Consider the following 14,386-nt stretch of genomic DNA (forward strand, 5'->3'; position numbering starts at 1 on the left):
TAACAAATTCTTGCTATTCTCTAGAATGAGCGCAGGACTTCGGTCCTCTTGAAACAGCGTGTATGGTTGAGGGTAATGGTGGTATTGATGGGTGTGACTTACATTTCTGCCTCCAGGACAGAAGGCTGGCCATGAGCCAGGAATCCAGGGTGCCTTCCTTTAAAGTTCCAGATGGTTCTTTTCTCTCTTGGGGGGCATGAAGAAGACAAGCAGTTCTCCTATACCAGCCAGTTTATTACTCTGTAGTTTTGGAAAAAAGAATCCAACTCTTTAATTATTATTACTCATTATTTATTGTTCTCAGTTCAAAGTTTTGGGGACAATTAGTTGAATATATAGCAAGGGCTTTTTAAAAGGAGGATTCTTTGCAATCTGGATGGGGATGAATAAACTGTTGGGGGGGGATATTCCACCCGAGTCTGCTCTTCAGCCAGCTGCCCTCTGCCTAGGCCCCTTTGCTAGCTTCAAAGAGTCCCAAAGGCTTTTTGCTTTGTAGGAAAGATAAATATGCCACTCTCTCCCAGCTTGGCTGGGAAGGGTCTTGAAGGCTGGGCTCCATCAAGACTGACAGCCGGCTTGCTGGGATGGGATAGGGTGAATGGCTAGCAGGATCTCTTAATTTTCAGGGGGAAGAATATTCCTTCTTGCTCTGATCCAAGAAGAATTGGGCAACCTGATGGGCTGAGATTTTGGTGAACACCCAGTGAGTAAACCATCTGAAAGGGTTCAAATTAAAGGCAGGCAATTCAGCATTGGACATGAGAAACATGTGCTGGGTTTCATTAACATTTGGGAGGCAATGCCCTATGTAAGGAGTGGATTCTTTAGGAATTGTTCTATGTAGCGTACCAGTCTTAGAAGGATTTGGGGGAGAGTTGAAATGATGGTTTGAAGAATTTTTAAAAAGCCAGATGGAAATTGTCCATTCATGTTTTTTTGTTAGATAAATCAATGCATCTGTTGCTGGGGAGAAGAAACCACAGTGTAAGAGCATCATTACAGAGTAGGTTGTTGAAGCAGTTGGTGTTTCTCTTCTGTAGAATCCCAGCTGTGGAATTCACTTGTATGCAGTAATAAATTTGCTGATTTTTAAGGTACCATAAGACCCATTCTAGGTTTTTTTTCTCCTGCAACAGATTAAAACAGATACTTCTCCAGAACCTGGTGGGATATGTCAATTTAGGACTCCTGGTTTAAGAAAACTGAACTGCAAGATGTTTTTTGTCCTTGTCTGACTGTTTAGATAATTCTTGTTAAACAGTATCAGGAAAGTGCTCTCAAAAGGAAGTAAAACACAGCATCAATATTTAAAGAAATGAGGCTTAGATTTTGAAGAAGTTGCAGGCTCAGAGCCACATTCTGGGGAAGCTAGGAATAAAAACTCAAAGTCCTGATTTAAAACTGTGTGTTGTTCAAGCATGTTAGTGTCCAGAACTCCCAACATTTGTTATAGTGATCCCTTTACTTAATGAAAACTGTTTGAAGCCTCCTTGGATTGAGATGGGTTGTTTCCCACAGCTGCTCTGAACCCAGGGCTGGCTGTTGTGCCTTCCATGTGACAAACTGAAGGGCCTTCCACAAATGCCAATTGTCTCCTTATCCCTCAGGCTGAGTGGCTAATATGCAAAAGGCAATTGGATTCTGAGCTAGCTAAACAAGAGAAGCAAATGCAGTTTACTACAAACACCACAGACCAGTGTTTCTCAACCCTGGCAACTTTAAGATATGGCTGGGGAATTCTGGGAGTTGAAGTCCACATATCTTAAAGTTGCCAGGGTTGAGAAACACTGCCAGAGATGGTAATTGTATTGATCCTGTTCATTTCTCCCTGGAGCAGGAGTAGGAGAGAGAGTAAGTGCATGGTTCTGAGATAGTTCCCAAAGAAGAGGAAGGAATGAGATCACATGAACTCATGGTGCGCTTGAAATGGCTTTGTGACATAAACAAAGCAAAGCCAAATGTTAAAAAGAAAATGTGGGGTTATTTCCATTAGGTAAAAAGGAAAAGATTCCTCATGCTCCATGCCCAGGTAGTCTTCTTGACAACAACATAAAAATAGTTTGCAATTGCCTTCTTACAGAATACTTTTTAAAAAAATTCCAGTCTGGTTTACTATTCTGGGAATTCCTGGTGGTTTCTCCTCCAAATTATTAACCAGGTCTGACCCTGTCATTAAATTGTTGTTTATTCATTTAGTCGCTTCCGACTCTTCGTGACTTCATGGACCAGCCCACGCCAGAGCTTCCTGTCGGTCGTCAACACCCCCAGCTCCCCCAGGGACAAGTCCGTCACCTCTAGAATGTCATCCATCCACCTTGCCCTTGGTCGGCCCCTCTTCCTTTTGCCCTCCACTCTCCCTAGCATCAGCATCTTCTCCAGGGTGTCATTAAATATCCACTACTAAAATTAAGCAATCAGGTTGGAAGCACCTTCTTTTGTCAATGTTGAACATGTAGCCAGGCAGGGAGTGGGTATATTTCATTAATTAATTAATTAATTAAGTTTATATGGCCACCCATCTCATGAAAAAGTGACTTTGGGTGGCATACAATAAAAAATATGGATTGTTGCTGCCTTTTTTTAAAATGAAGCTTTATTAAGTTTTTCAACAAATACATAAAAACTACAAGTAATAAAATAAAGTATACTACAACAGAAAAAAGGAACTAAAAAGCATGAAAATACAAAAAAGACTATTACATACTACATAATACATACATACCAACTTCTGACTTTCTACAACAAAGATATAAATAAGTCAATATCAATCTATTACTCTAGTTCAAACTGGAATGAGCATTACTTCTATAAAACATTTCTATTCTCAATATAACACTTCCTCTAAAACACTATTTTTCCCATAAAATGGATGGATGGATGGATGGATGGATGGATGGATATATATATATATATATATATATATATATATATATATATATATATAAACAAACATTTTTATAACATAAACAAATTCCCCCCTTAATAGACAGATAATCAAATATTATCCTTCCTCATTACAATTTTACTCCTAATCAAAATATTTATATAGTTAAACATATTAACTATACCATCCTAATAAACACAACTAAACAGTTAACCCACTTCAAAGTAAACTAAGGCATTTACTGTATATATTTCAATGTTACACACAAGTCTTCCTCCTTGCAATCCTCGACCTGCCTTGTAAAGTCCAACTCATCTTCAAGGACCTTCCATCCCTTGAGGCTTAAATCTTGTCTTTGATCTCGATATTCCAAGAATGCGGCCATTTCTGTTCCTTTTACACCCAAAGCTTTTCCTTCTTAAAAATTAACATTCCAGAGGTGAATCTTCTTCCCTTCACTTTTTGGCTTTGGGATGTTACTCATTTTTTTCTTTGAGACCAGGACCTTATTTTCCAAATAACTTTCTAAGAGATGGTCCAAAGCATAAGTAACCTTGAGGTACAGCTCCTTAAAATATCTTTAAAATCTTCCATATCCCTCCACGGAACATTATGGCGCCCTCTAGTGCCTAAGGATATTAGACAAAAGGCTGTCTTTCAGAAAAAAAGTGTTATTAAGCGTGTTTGTGTGTGTGTGTGTGTGTAAATATAAAGATAAAGCTGTTTCTCATGGGAAAGTAGATAAATCAAAGCTCAGCTCCGCAAATTCAATGAAGTGGGTAATTCTTTTGTAATCCTTCAAACTTTGAAAAAAGTAACAGTAAACAAGCAAAAGTCTTTAAATCCAACAATATGATTTAAGAAGAAAAAAGAGAAAAATATATATTTTTAGAAAAAAAGCCTAATAATTAACTTCCAAAAGTAATGAAAACCATCAAGAGATTCTGCATTTCTTTGTTGCAAAGAGCCTCTCCTTAATAATAATTAAAAAAGAAAAAAATGGTGTTTTAGAAATGGGGTGGGCAGCTTTTGAGTCCAGTTAAGGCTTCAACATGGCTTAGGAAATGATGGCAATCCCTGCCTCCCAGCTGCTAGCTTACCAGTTGATTGTGAAATGCTGTTTTGTGGTCTTCTGGCTGCTTCCAGCCATCCGGAGGACAAAATGGGGTAATTCCTGGGATTCTCCTTAATCCGGAGAACACTTCTGTGCTCTAGGAAATCCTGCCTGAGCCCAAAAAAGTCCATGTTGCTGGGTCAACCGTGGAGCTCACGGAGACACATCTTAAGTTGCCAATCCTCCACTGCAAGTCCGGATTGCTGCTGCCTTTTGATTGGCTCAAGTCCCATTTTGGTGAGTCTTGTGCTCTCCTGGCAAAAAATCTTTAACTCCACTGACTTCCACTGTGTTGTTTGAAACCTATTACTCTAGATCTGAATTTCTACCTCATGTTACACAAAAAGGCAGGGGGGAAGAATAAGGATCTTAGCACACAGCCTCCTTTACTCATATACAGGCAGATCTGTTTCACTGCCTTGCTGGAGCTAGTGAAACTCTTCCTCCCCACAACACAGTTCCCTGGGATCTTGTAAAACCATTGCTGATCCTCGTTAAGCTGCATGTTGTCCATTTCAAGCTAGCTCTTGAGTTTCCTTCTCTTCCTCCCCAATCCTGATGCCCAGAAACTCATGCTTGGATATCAGGAGATAAATCAGGACTGGACTAAGGGGAAGGGGAAAGCTTCCCCTCTTGCTTCTCCTCCCCCTCAGATCTGTTCCCTGTCCCCTTTTGGCAATTAATATAAATGAACAGCAAGTTTGCCAAGGGGAAATGCAGCCATTGCCATTGTGTGCATGTGTGTGTGTGTGTGTGTGTGTTTGTGGGGCCAATTGGAGACTTGGTTGGGAGAAGATACTGCTCCGTATACAGTTCCTCTTGATTTTCGGCAAGGAGAGCCAGATTTACCCCTTAAATCAATCTCCAATTGCAAATAATTAGATTGCAATTTATTTCCCATATTTATATACAATGCAATGGGTGTGTGTCTGTGGGGCTGGGGAAGAGAGAACTGATACTTTCAGTTCAGACTGTGAGGTCCTTCTATTCAGGACTTGAACTGTTCTGTTCTTCTACTTGCCCCCATTTGGTAAGATTGCATCTGAAATATACTTTTCATGTGGTCACTGTTTTGTCCCTGGGGTATCAGGGCTCATCAACAATGGTCATGCTGGCTGAAAATTCCAGGTGTTTCAATCTACAGCATATATCTGAAAGATTCCCAGGTTTGGGAAGGCTGACCTGTGGAATTCCATTTCTTATTCTTAATCTTTGAACCTCAGATGATGTGCCTCATAGCACAACCTCTCCAAAACTGTTGGAAAATAGATATACTTCATTTTTTAACCCAAGGCTTATTTATTGCTCCAGTATCCTTTGCTACTATTCACTTCTGCATGAGTTACTAATTTGGGGAGCTGATGTTCCAGACTGGAAACAGTGAGTCTGAAACAGTGACTCACTCAAAGATATAGCAGGTATTATTTTCTGTTGAAAAGCAATTCCATTATATTTCTCTATTGGGTATGGCTGAATGATGAAGAAAAAGATGTCAAAAAATTTCCTGGCCCCAGTATAGGCGGATTAGACGAAGTTAAGACTGAAACAATGACCTGGCTTACCAGCCTTCTCATGTCTAAGTCCCATGCATAAAATTTTGGGGAGCCTAAGAATTGCAGCAGATGAAGCAATAGGGGAAAGTGAGCAGCATTCATTTCAGATTGGTGGTCAGGGCTGGAATTTAATTAATTAAAGGTGCTGGGGTCTGTTTTTTAAAGTCTCATCAGGGGCAGGACCTAGCCAACTTTGCCTGAGCTTGGCAGGGAAGCAGAATCAGGCCTGGTTAGTTTTTGGAGGGGAGACCACCAAGGAATACCAGGACTGGGAAGTAAAACCAAATATCCTGGATGAAAGCGTCAGCAAGCCACTTCCATACTAGGGCAAGGAAAACTGTCTGGATGTGTCCATGTGGTGGCCAGGATGCGAGTTTCACTCAGGGATCTTTATGCGTTTACCTTGTGTTCTTTTAAGGCTCTTTTACAGTGATCTCAGGGTTTACACTCTGCTTTGATCTGTATCCTGCCAGTGTTCAAGAACATTGCTCAGAGTGGGTCCACAGGCTAGGGATGCAGAAAGTGGTTACCCACTCCTGCACAAAATGATGTAGATGCATCAGGCTGCTTCTTCATGGGGTGGACACTGTTGATCTCAGGAGCCTTTTAATAAGTAAATTCTTCAATTTACAGCACACACTGGCAGCTCTTTAATAGCATACCTGGCTCCACTGTTCAGGAATATAGTGAATACAGTGTGAGCCAAAACACAGATATGATTAAAAAAATTTTTTAAAAAAGTATGCTTAAAAGCCTTCCCCTTACAACAATGCTGAGCTGGATAGATCTCAGTCTGCTCCAGTAAGGTACTGCTCTACTTTTAATTTTGAGGGAGTTTGTAGCTCAGAATTGTTCAACATAAGGTATGTCTAAGGCATGAACAATTCTGATGATGAACTCTTATTTTGTAAATTAGAAAAACAAACAAAGCAACAAATATCAGTGGATGTTGGAGGCTTTTTTTATAAGTAGTCATGAGCCTGGAATCAGCTCATGTCTAGTGTAAAGAACTAAATTTAGGGGCTGCAGAGAAAAGCTTAATTACTTGACTTTTCTTTAATAAAAGAAACCATATGGCTTGGCACCCTGACTTACAATCAGACTTAATAAATACCTCAATGTTCCTGATTGTGAACCTTCAGCTGCTTCTCAACATACTAGGATATTTTTTTAAAATTTCCAATCTAATCTTTAGTCTGGTTATTTCCTGGTGGTCTCCCATCCAAGTACTACCTAGTCCAACCCTGCTTAACTTTTTGAGATTAGTCAAGGTGAGAATCAATAAAAATGGAAATTTTATTTATAGACGTATGTTCTCTTGCTCTGTCTGCTTCTTGAGTAGAATTATGATCTGATAGTAAATTACTGGGTTGTATTTTTTCTGAGACCTCTAGGTAATAAACAGTTTTCAAAAATAGTGTCCCATTTTAAGGCAACCATCTGATGTTACGTATTTATTCATATAAATGTATTCCCTTCCATGTCTAACCAAGAGTCAACAAAGGAACTTAACCGCCCCCCCCAGTTCTTTTCCCATTTACCTTGGAATAACTTCCATAGAATTCATTGAGATTTACTTCTAAATAGAGGTTGTATAGAATTATACTTCCTTATGAAACATGAAGAATTACATCAAAACCAGGTTCTAAACTTAGTCAGTTTTTCCTTCTTGATGCTCTCCAGATGTGTTAAGTCTTCAACTATCAGAATTTTAGAAGTTATACTCCAACACATCTGGAGGGTACTAGGTTGGAGAAGGCTGCCATGAATCTTCAGTCATGGCTACTCTACGGCTATTTTCCCATGTATGGTGTAAAACAGCAGTTCTCAAAGTGTGGTCTGGGCCCCGAGACCCTTTCAGGGGGTCTGTGAAGTCAAATATTCTAACATTTCTCAGTTTTAGTTTCTAATACAGTAAATATTGACGTCAGGCTCAGGTGATGAGCCAGCTGGTCTGTTCCTGTCGCAACCACTGGATCAACATTCAGTTGATCTGACAAGTGGACCCTGCCCCCGTGGGAAAATGCTAGGAAGGAGAAGAAAACAATTGATGGGCATAACCCACATAAGCCAAAGCTCTTTGGGGTCCTCAATCATTTTTAAGAATATAGAGGGGTCCTGAGGGCCCCTTGCTTGAGAACTGCTGGTGTAAAACATTTTAAAATGATTTATTGTATTAGCATCCACAAAACAATGCTGGAAGAAAAGGCTAAATGTTTCCACTGAAGAGTGATGACTGGCTAAAATCTCCACACTGAATTCACAGCAGGAATCTTGAATTCAGATTCTGAGTTTTGGGTGAGTCTTGCATATCTTGCAGTAAGACAATCTCCAGCAGAAGCTGTGGCCACTGGCTTCTCCTCCTCTGCAAATTTTATTGGCCCACCACTGTTTCCTTCCATCTGTCTTAGTGCTTTTAAGCTGCAATCCTATTCACTAGTGCAGTGTTTCTCAAGCTTGGCAACTTGAAGCTGTGTGGACTTCACTCCTAGAATTCCCATGCTGGCTGGGGAATTCTGGGAGTTGAAGTCCACACAGCTTCAAGTTGCCAAGGTTGAGAAGCACTGCACTAGAGGGGAGCAAACTCCCCCAAAGCCCTGGGTGCAGCCTCCAGAGATCATCAAGCTTGCCAGGAAATTTAATTTTAAAGTCTCAGCCCAAGTTATCTTGCAGCAGGTTTTCTTGTGGGGAAATATAGGTGGAGGGAGCTCTTTGAAAAGCAGGATAGAAATCAAACACACCTAACAGAGAAAAGGTTTAAATACATGGCTGGAGAGTGATCATATTAAGAGCATAATTTTAATTGCATGTAAATCAAATCAAATACATTTTTTCCTAGCCCCACCACTTTTTTGGTGGGGGGGAGTGTGGCTCCCAGCATATCGCTAAAAAGTCAAGAGTCATCCCTTGCCTGAGGAAAAGTTGTGTGCTAGATAAGGGCTTTTAAAAACAGTTTTCCAAGTAGACGTGACTTGATTTGAGTACAATAGGATTTACTTCTAAACAGCTATGAACAGGAGTGCACTTTTAATATTCTTGGTGCTTCCCATAATTTATCGCAGTCTTTATGCGAATAAGGTAAATTAGGCCTGTGGTTATTCCCCATTTTTTTCCCCTTTGGTTATTCCCCATTTTGCAGGTGAGAGAGGCTTGTTGAGAAACACGCAGGGAGTTCGTGAGGGAGAAGTGAATAAGGGAATTTCAGACTCGCAACCCCGTCTCTTATTACACGCATCAACCTTCAGCTCCTGGCATCCTCCTGTGCAGAAACACTCTGCTACTCTCGCAGGAACTGCACCATCACCTTTAAGATACACACACCAGGCCGGGAATTAAGTGTGACGGTCCCGGTCCTCATACAGGACTACCCTACCCCGCGAGGACCCAGCAGAGCGATCGTGAGCAGAGTTTCTCGGATAACAGCAATCCACACGTCGGTGTGGTGAAAGGCTATTTGCTTTCAATGGAAACCGCAGGTTGCAATATGCACGATTACATTCTAAACGGGGCTGACTCTCAACTAAGTCTAAGTACCCGTTGAGCCTTACAAGCCGGTGCCACTGAAATGCGTGAGCGCTGCTCCCGAGAAAGACGGGCCGAAAGTTTCCTCTGCCCGGTTCCACTAAAGGCAGACGCTTCAAAGGTTACTTCTGTAGCCAGTGAGGGTAGAGCTTCCCCCATTCTTTTCCTCGTTCCAGCCCCCTCCTCCGCGACCCTTGCAGCATCATCCATTGGCTGGGAAAAGGGAAATGGGCGTGGCTTGGCCCACTCCGTCTCCTCGCTCATTCTCTCTGTCTCGCTTCCCCCCAGTCCCTCCCCGACTCGGTTCCAGTGTAAAGTTTCACCGAGGCACATGACTGGCTTTAATGGCTGCTGAGCGCTGGGGCGCGCGCGCTGGTCAGCGCAACGTTGCGTTCCCTCCTCCCTTCCTCCCCTCCGTCCCAGTCGGGTTAGGCGGCCGTTCTGTGTGACTTTGCAAGGCTGGGACCCCAGAGCGCGTGCCTCTATCTTCGTGAGAGCAGGACTGGCTTTTCTCGGGTTGGCGAGAGTTTGTGCATGCCCTAGAAACTAAGAGGAAAGAGGAGGAGAGGGACCTGCTTCCCAGGTAAGAGTTTTGATTACCTGCGCCGCCTCCTCTTGCAGACTTCGTTCTGGATATGTGTTTGGGAGGCAGCGGGAGAAAGGGAGTCTTGTCTCGATTTTCTTTCGTTCTCTACACGTCAGGTTAACGGGCGGAGGGGAAAAGTCTCTCTCGGAGTCGTTTTTGTCTTGTTTTGCTCCTACTAAATTCCGATCGAAGTCTAAGATTACATTGCAGCCCTCCATCCCTTCCCGTCCTGCTCCTCCTCCGCTCTCTGTTTCTGCTCCATACCTGTTTGGAGTTGGACGGGGTTGCTTCTGTGTATCTTCTTTCCCCTCAGTGCCCCCCTCCCCTCAATTCCATTAACGGGCTTTCTCATCTACCCTGAAATCAGAGGTGCCTGACATGTAGATTTCAAAAAGATCCTTCTGGAGCAATTTGCAGTTGCCGATAGTTGCCTGACGTTGTAATTACCGAACAGACTTATTTTGGTGGGTATAGCTGTTCAGGCAATGCCAGAGGTTCCAGTCTGGGCGATAGTGTAAAGGTTGCATTATTTCATTTCTGTTCCAGTTTTTCCTCCTCCTGCTCTTTGGGAAGTTTCCTGATCCAACTGTTGCTTCCAGGCGTCCTATTCAGCTGTCATGGGGGCTGCCCTCACCCCCTGCTGCCTCTGCTGCAAGGGTTAATTGGGCCAGCTGGAGGTGGGGATCTTGTCCTGCAGAATCTGATATGCTTATCATCAGGCACCCCTGTCCTTCCTTTAGCATGTTGGCCTCTTTGCTCTTTTTGGAGAAAATCTTGTGTGTGTGGATATGGTGGGACTCTGCCTTGGGGTCAGGGAGGCATGCCACGGCTTAAGCTGCTGGTTTGCCCTGATTTCTGCTCATTTAGTGGCTACCTTACGGGTGCAGCCTTGTACACACTTGAGGGTAAATCTGTTTGCACTCAATGGGAGTGACTTTGGAGTAGGCATAGGCAGGACTGCACTGTAAATGTTTTGACAGGAGTTTCTTCTACTTCAGGGTCCTGCCTCCCCAGAGTGAGGGGAAGCAAAGCTTTCAGGGGGGAGAGGGAGGCTCCCTGTTTCTTCTCTTCTCTTTGAGCAATTCCCACAAGTTTCTTTCCTTTCAGATCTTGAAAGAAAATACCGATCTGTTTTCCAGAGCCACGTGCGGGTGTGGCTGGCGATTCTGCTGCTTCCAAATGAAGTTTTGTACTTAATATTATTGGCAAAGGGATCCTGGCTCCCCCCTCCCCCAATTATACTTCTGGTGCAAAGGTTCTGTTTATGTGATTCCTTCTTGTTCACATTAAAATTCAAAATGCTGTAGAAATACCTCTGGTTGTGCCACTTCTCTGGCACAATTGCAGAAGTATCTGGCCTTTGTAGGAAACCTTGGAGTCAAAATAAAAGACAGAGCCAGCGATGTCTGTCTTGCCAAACTACCAGTGGTTGGTCGACCCGTGGGTGGAAAAACAAGACCGTGGTTTAGCTTTCAAAAGGATGTTTCCAACTTGGTCTATGTTTTTGCAGTGTCTGAGCAGCCTTGTGGGTGTGAAATTGGAGCCATGGCTCTCACATATTTTTTCATGCCCAGCTTTCAGAATTGGGATATCCACTCCTGTGGGGCTTTTGGACTAAGCAGCAGTTTGGATACTAATTTTTTTTGCAGTCCAGTGCTAAGATGTGGTATTGTGCCTGACCCGGTCCCATAGGTGGCTTGTGAGGGAGCTGTGAAATGGGTTCAAACACTTAGGGAAAAAGTAGGCTGGTGGCTAAATTCCGCTTTTCATAAGACGGTCAGCAGCTGTGTGGAAGCAGCAGTGGTTACCAGCTTCTGCATTGATTAAAAAAAGAACCCTGACTTTTGGTCAGGTGCTTAGCTGTCAGTCATAAAAAGGTAAATCTGTAAAGAGGGAAGCAGTCATCCATTTAGAGAAATTAGCAGCTGGTTTGACTTCAGAAATCAGGCAGGAAGGGAAACAGCATGTCTGGTGTATGTATGCATCTTTGTGTGTGTCAGTGTTTAATTCTCCTAGCTTTGCAGCTCTGTTCAGTTTGGATATTTGAGGTCCTTAGCTGAAAAGAACTCTGAGTGATATGAAGATGGAATTTTTTACATTTGTGATCATGGCTTTCTTACTATAGAATATTAATAGCAGTGATGGGACTCTTTATAGTTTATGTAGCATGTGAACACACTCTAACTGCTTCAGGTACAGTGTTTTAGTGCTCTTGGCATATTGCAAATGAGGTTGAGGGACTGAGAATATTGCAGCTTGCGTACAGAGTTTGTGGCTGAGGTGAGATTTGGACCAGGGATCTTGATGTTCTTAATTTGTAAAAGTAGTTCTTTTTTTTTAATAGTGTTTTTGTTTTTAAAGCATTCCAGGTTTTTTTTTCCTGGCAACTTGAAAGCACCAGAACACTTTTAAGATGATATGTGATATGCATACAGTGAGATAAGTAGCATGTTTCTAGATTACACACGTTTCTTCTCTTGTAGCTTTTTAAAACCAAGTTTTATCAATTATGTATCTTTCCTTTTAAAATGTCAATTAAGTCTCACAAATGCTTGACTTAGTTTTATAATGTGTATTACGCGAGAACCTTCAGGATAATTAACTGGTGTAATATAACCTTCTGGCTAGCAACCAAGGTCTCTGTTTGGCAATCTTGAATATGCAAGACTGCAGATCCCATTTGGGAAGCAAGTGGCTTTCAGACTAGTGGAACTTCTTCATAATTTCTGCTAAGATTGTAGAAGAAGTCTGCTCCTCCTGTGGCCTTGCAGGATCAGTTGAATTACACTGACTATGTGCTTAATTCACACAGTCATGTCCATGCAGAGAACATGAACTTATAAAAATGCCTTTGTGCAATCAGATCAAAGTGATTTGTCAGATTTCCTTGAGCAGGGCAGGAAGCCCACAAGGAGAGCAAGGTGGAGACAGCTTTCCCATTCCTGTAAAGAGTCATTAGGGACAAAGTGTAGTGCATCTGCATCTGGATATTTCCCTTTCAGTTATTGTGGGAGAAGGGAAACACAGCAGTATAATCATGGTTCTGCTGTAATTTCAGGCCTATAAGACTGCTCTGGCTATCCCAAAATAGGATGAGGATGATACAGGACAAGTTTGAAACAGCCTCTTGAAATACTGATAATTTGGGCTGGTTTTCATATAGTCCCAATCCAGAATTTGTTTTGTTTTGTTGGCTTAATGTCAGACACACTCCCCCCCCAAACTCTGTGGTTTACATACCATAGTGAATAGGCACATTATACTAAATCAAAAAACCAATGAACCACATTATGTGTTAGCTTTATATGTGAACCATTGGCTGAATACAAACATTGTGAAAAGTGTGTGTTTGGTTTTGGTTTAGCATAATGTGTGAACCAAACCATTTTTGGCTTGTAAGCCATTATTTATGGCTTAATATGTTATGTGGGAACCAGCTCAATATGCTTTGTTCAACTACAGTGGTTAAAAAAATGTTGATGCAGTAAAATGTATGAATTCAGCATGTGTCTTCCATAAATTTATTTAATCCCATTTTTAAAAGTAATTTAAGCTATTGACTATTGTATCTCATGGGCGATGACTTTGTTCTTTATAAGGTGCATGTTGTTCCTATTGTTTTGTTTGAACTATAGAGAATATTCTGATTGCACGTCCTTCCAAAACTCCCAGATCCCCGTTGTGTGTTCTACAACAGTGTTTCTCAACCTCAACAACTTCAAGATGCGTGGACTTCAACTCCCAGAATTCCCCAGTCAGCATGCAGGCTAGGGGATCCTGGGAGTTGAAGTCCACCCATCTTGAAGTTGCTGAGGTTGAGAAACACTGATCTAGGACATAGGATAGAGAGGCAATGCTCCTTTGTCTGACTTCAGTATAAGGAATTTAATGTACACCTCAATTGTTTTTCAAATCTCTACTGGGCAATTGTGCCTGCTCACAGCTTTCCAAATTTTTAACTTTCCTGCCTGAGTTAGGAGATACTGAGAGTGAAACCAGGGACCTTCTACATCAGATAAATTATGGCTTCTAATAACATGCTAAGTTTAATTTTGCTATTTTAAAAATCTTAACTTACACATTAGTCTACAAAAGTTATTAGCTCAGAAATATATTTGTTAGTCTTTTATGTGTACCTACTTAGCTTAAACAGTCGTGTCCTTTTACAGTCAACGGATGATGTAATGAGGGGGTTCTTCTTCAGCTGGCTTGTGGCAGACCCTGATGCTCCATTTGGGCTAAGAGAAAGAGTGACTGGTTCAAGGTTACTTAACTGGCTTTCATGCCTAAGGGAGAGTTCGAACCTGGTTTTCTCTGCTCCTAGTCAGCCACCTTAACTACTACACCATTTTGGCCCTTTACAATAATAATAATGTATTTTCCTGACTAGTTATTTACTGGTGATTCTTACTTATCACAGGTAAAAATTTAATTGGTTCTTGACAAACCTGGTTTATATGTTTCCTTTCATGGGCAGGCAACCTGGTGATTTTCAGGTGCTTCAGATTTCAAATCCCATGAGTCCCAGTTAAATATCAATAATGGCAAGGGATGGGGGAGGTTTTATTTATTATGTATTACATCATATTTATATAGCCGCCCATCTCACAGAGAGTGACTCTGGGTGGTGTATGACACAGGTTTAGTCCAAAACATCTATAGAACACGAGGTTAGCTGCCTCTTTCACAGCCCTAAAAATTCAGTAAGATGAACTTATTTAACTTTC

General features: G+C 41.8%; 2 protein-coding genes across 3 annotated transcripts in view; both read left to right on the forward strand.

The window, feature by feature from the left end:
• Positions 1–14,386, forward strand: part of CASC3 (CASC3 exon junction complex subunit) — a 437,671-nt gene that overhangs the window by 221,735 nt on the left and 201,550 nt on the right. The gene's annotated exons all lie outside the window — the stretch shown is intronic.
• RARA (retinoic acid receptor alpha) overlaps positions 1–14,386 on the forward strand; it is a 224,639-nt gene that overhangs the window by 16,939 nt on the left and 193,314 nt on the right. The window contains exon 1 of one of the 2 annotated variants that reach the window (XM_063300686.1): positions 9,346–9,656. The exons of the other annotated variant lie outside the window; for it this stretch is intronic. The gene's annotated coding sequence lies outside the window, so the exon portion shown is untranslated. Of the gene's footprint in view, positions 1–9,345; positions 9,657–14,386 lie in introns of those variants that run through there. 2 annotated transcript variants of the gene reach the window in all.

This window comes from Candoia aspera, chromosome 4, assembly GCF_035149785.1.
Source record: "Candoia aspera isolate rCanAsp1 chromosome 4, rCanAsp1.hap2, whole genome shotgun sequence".
NCBI lineage: Eukaryota > Metazoa > Chordata > Lepidosauria > Squamata > Boidae > Candoia > Candoia aspera.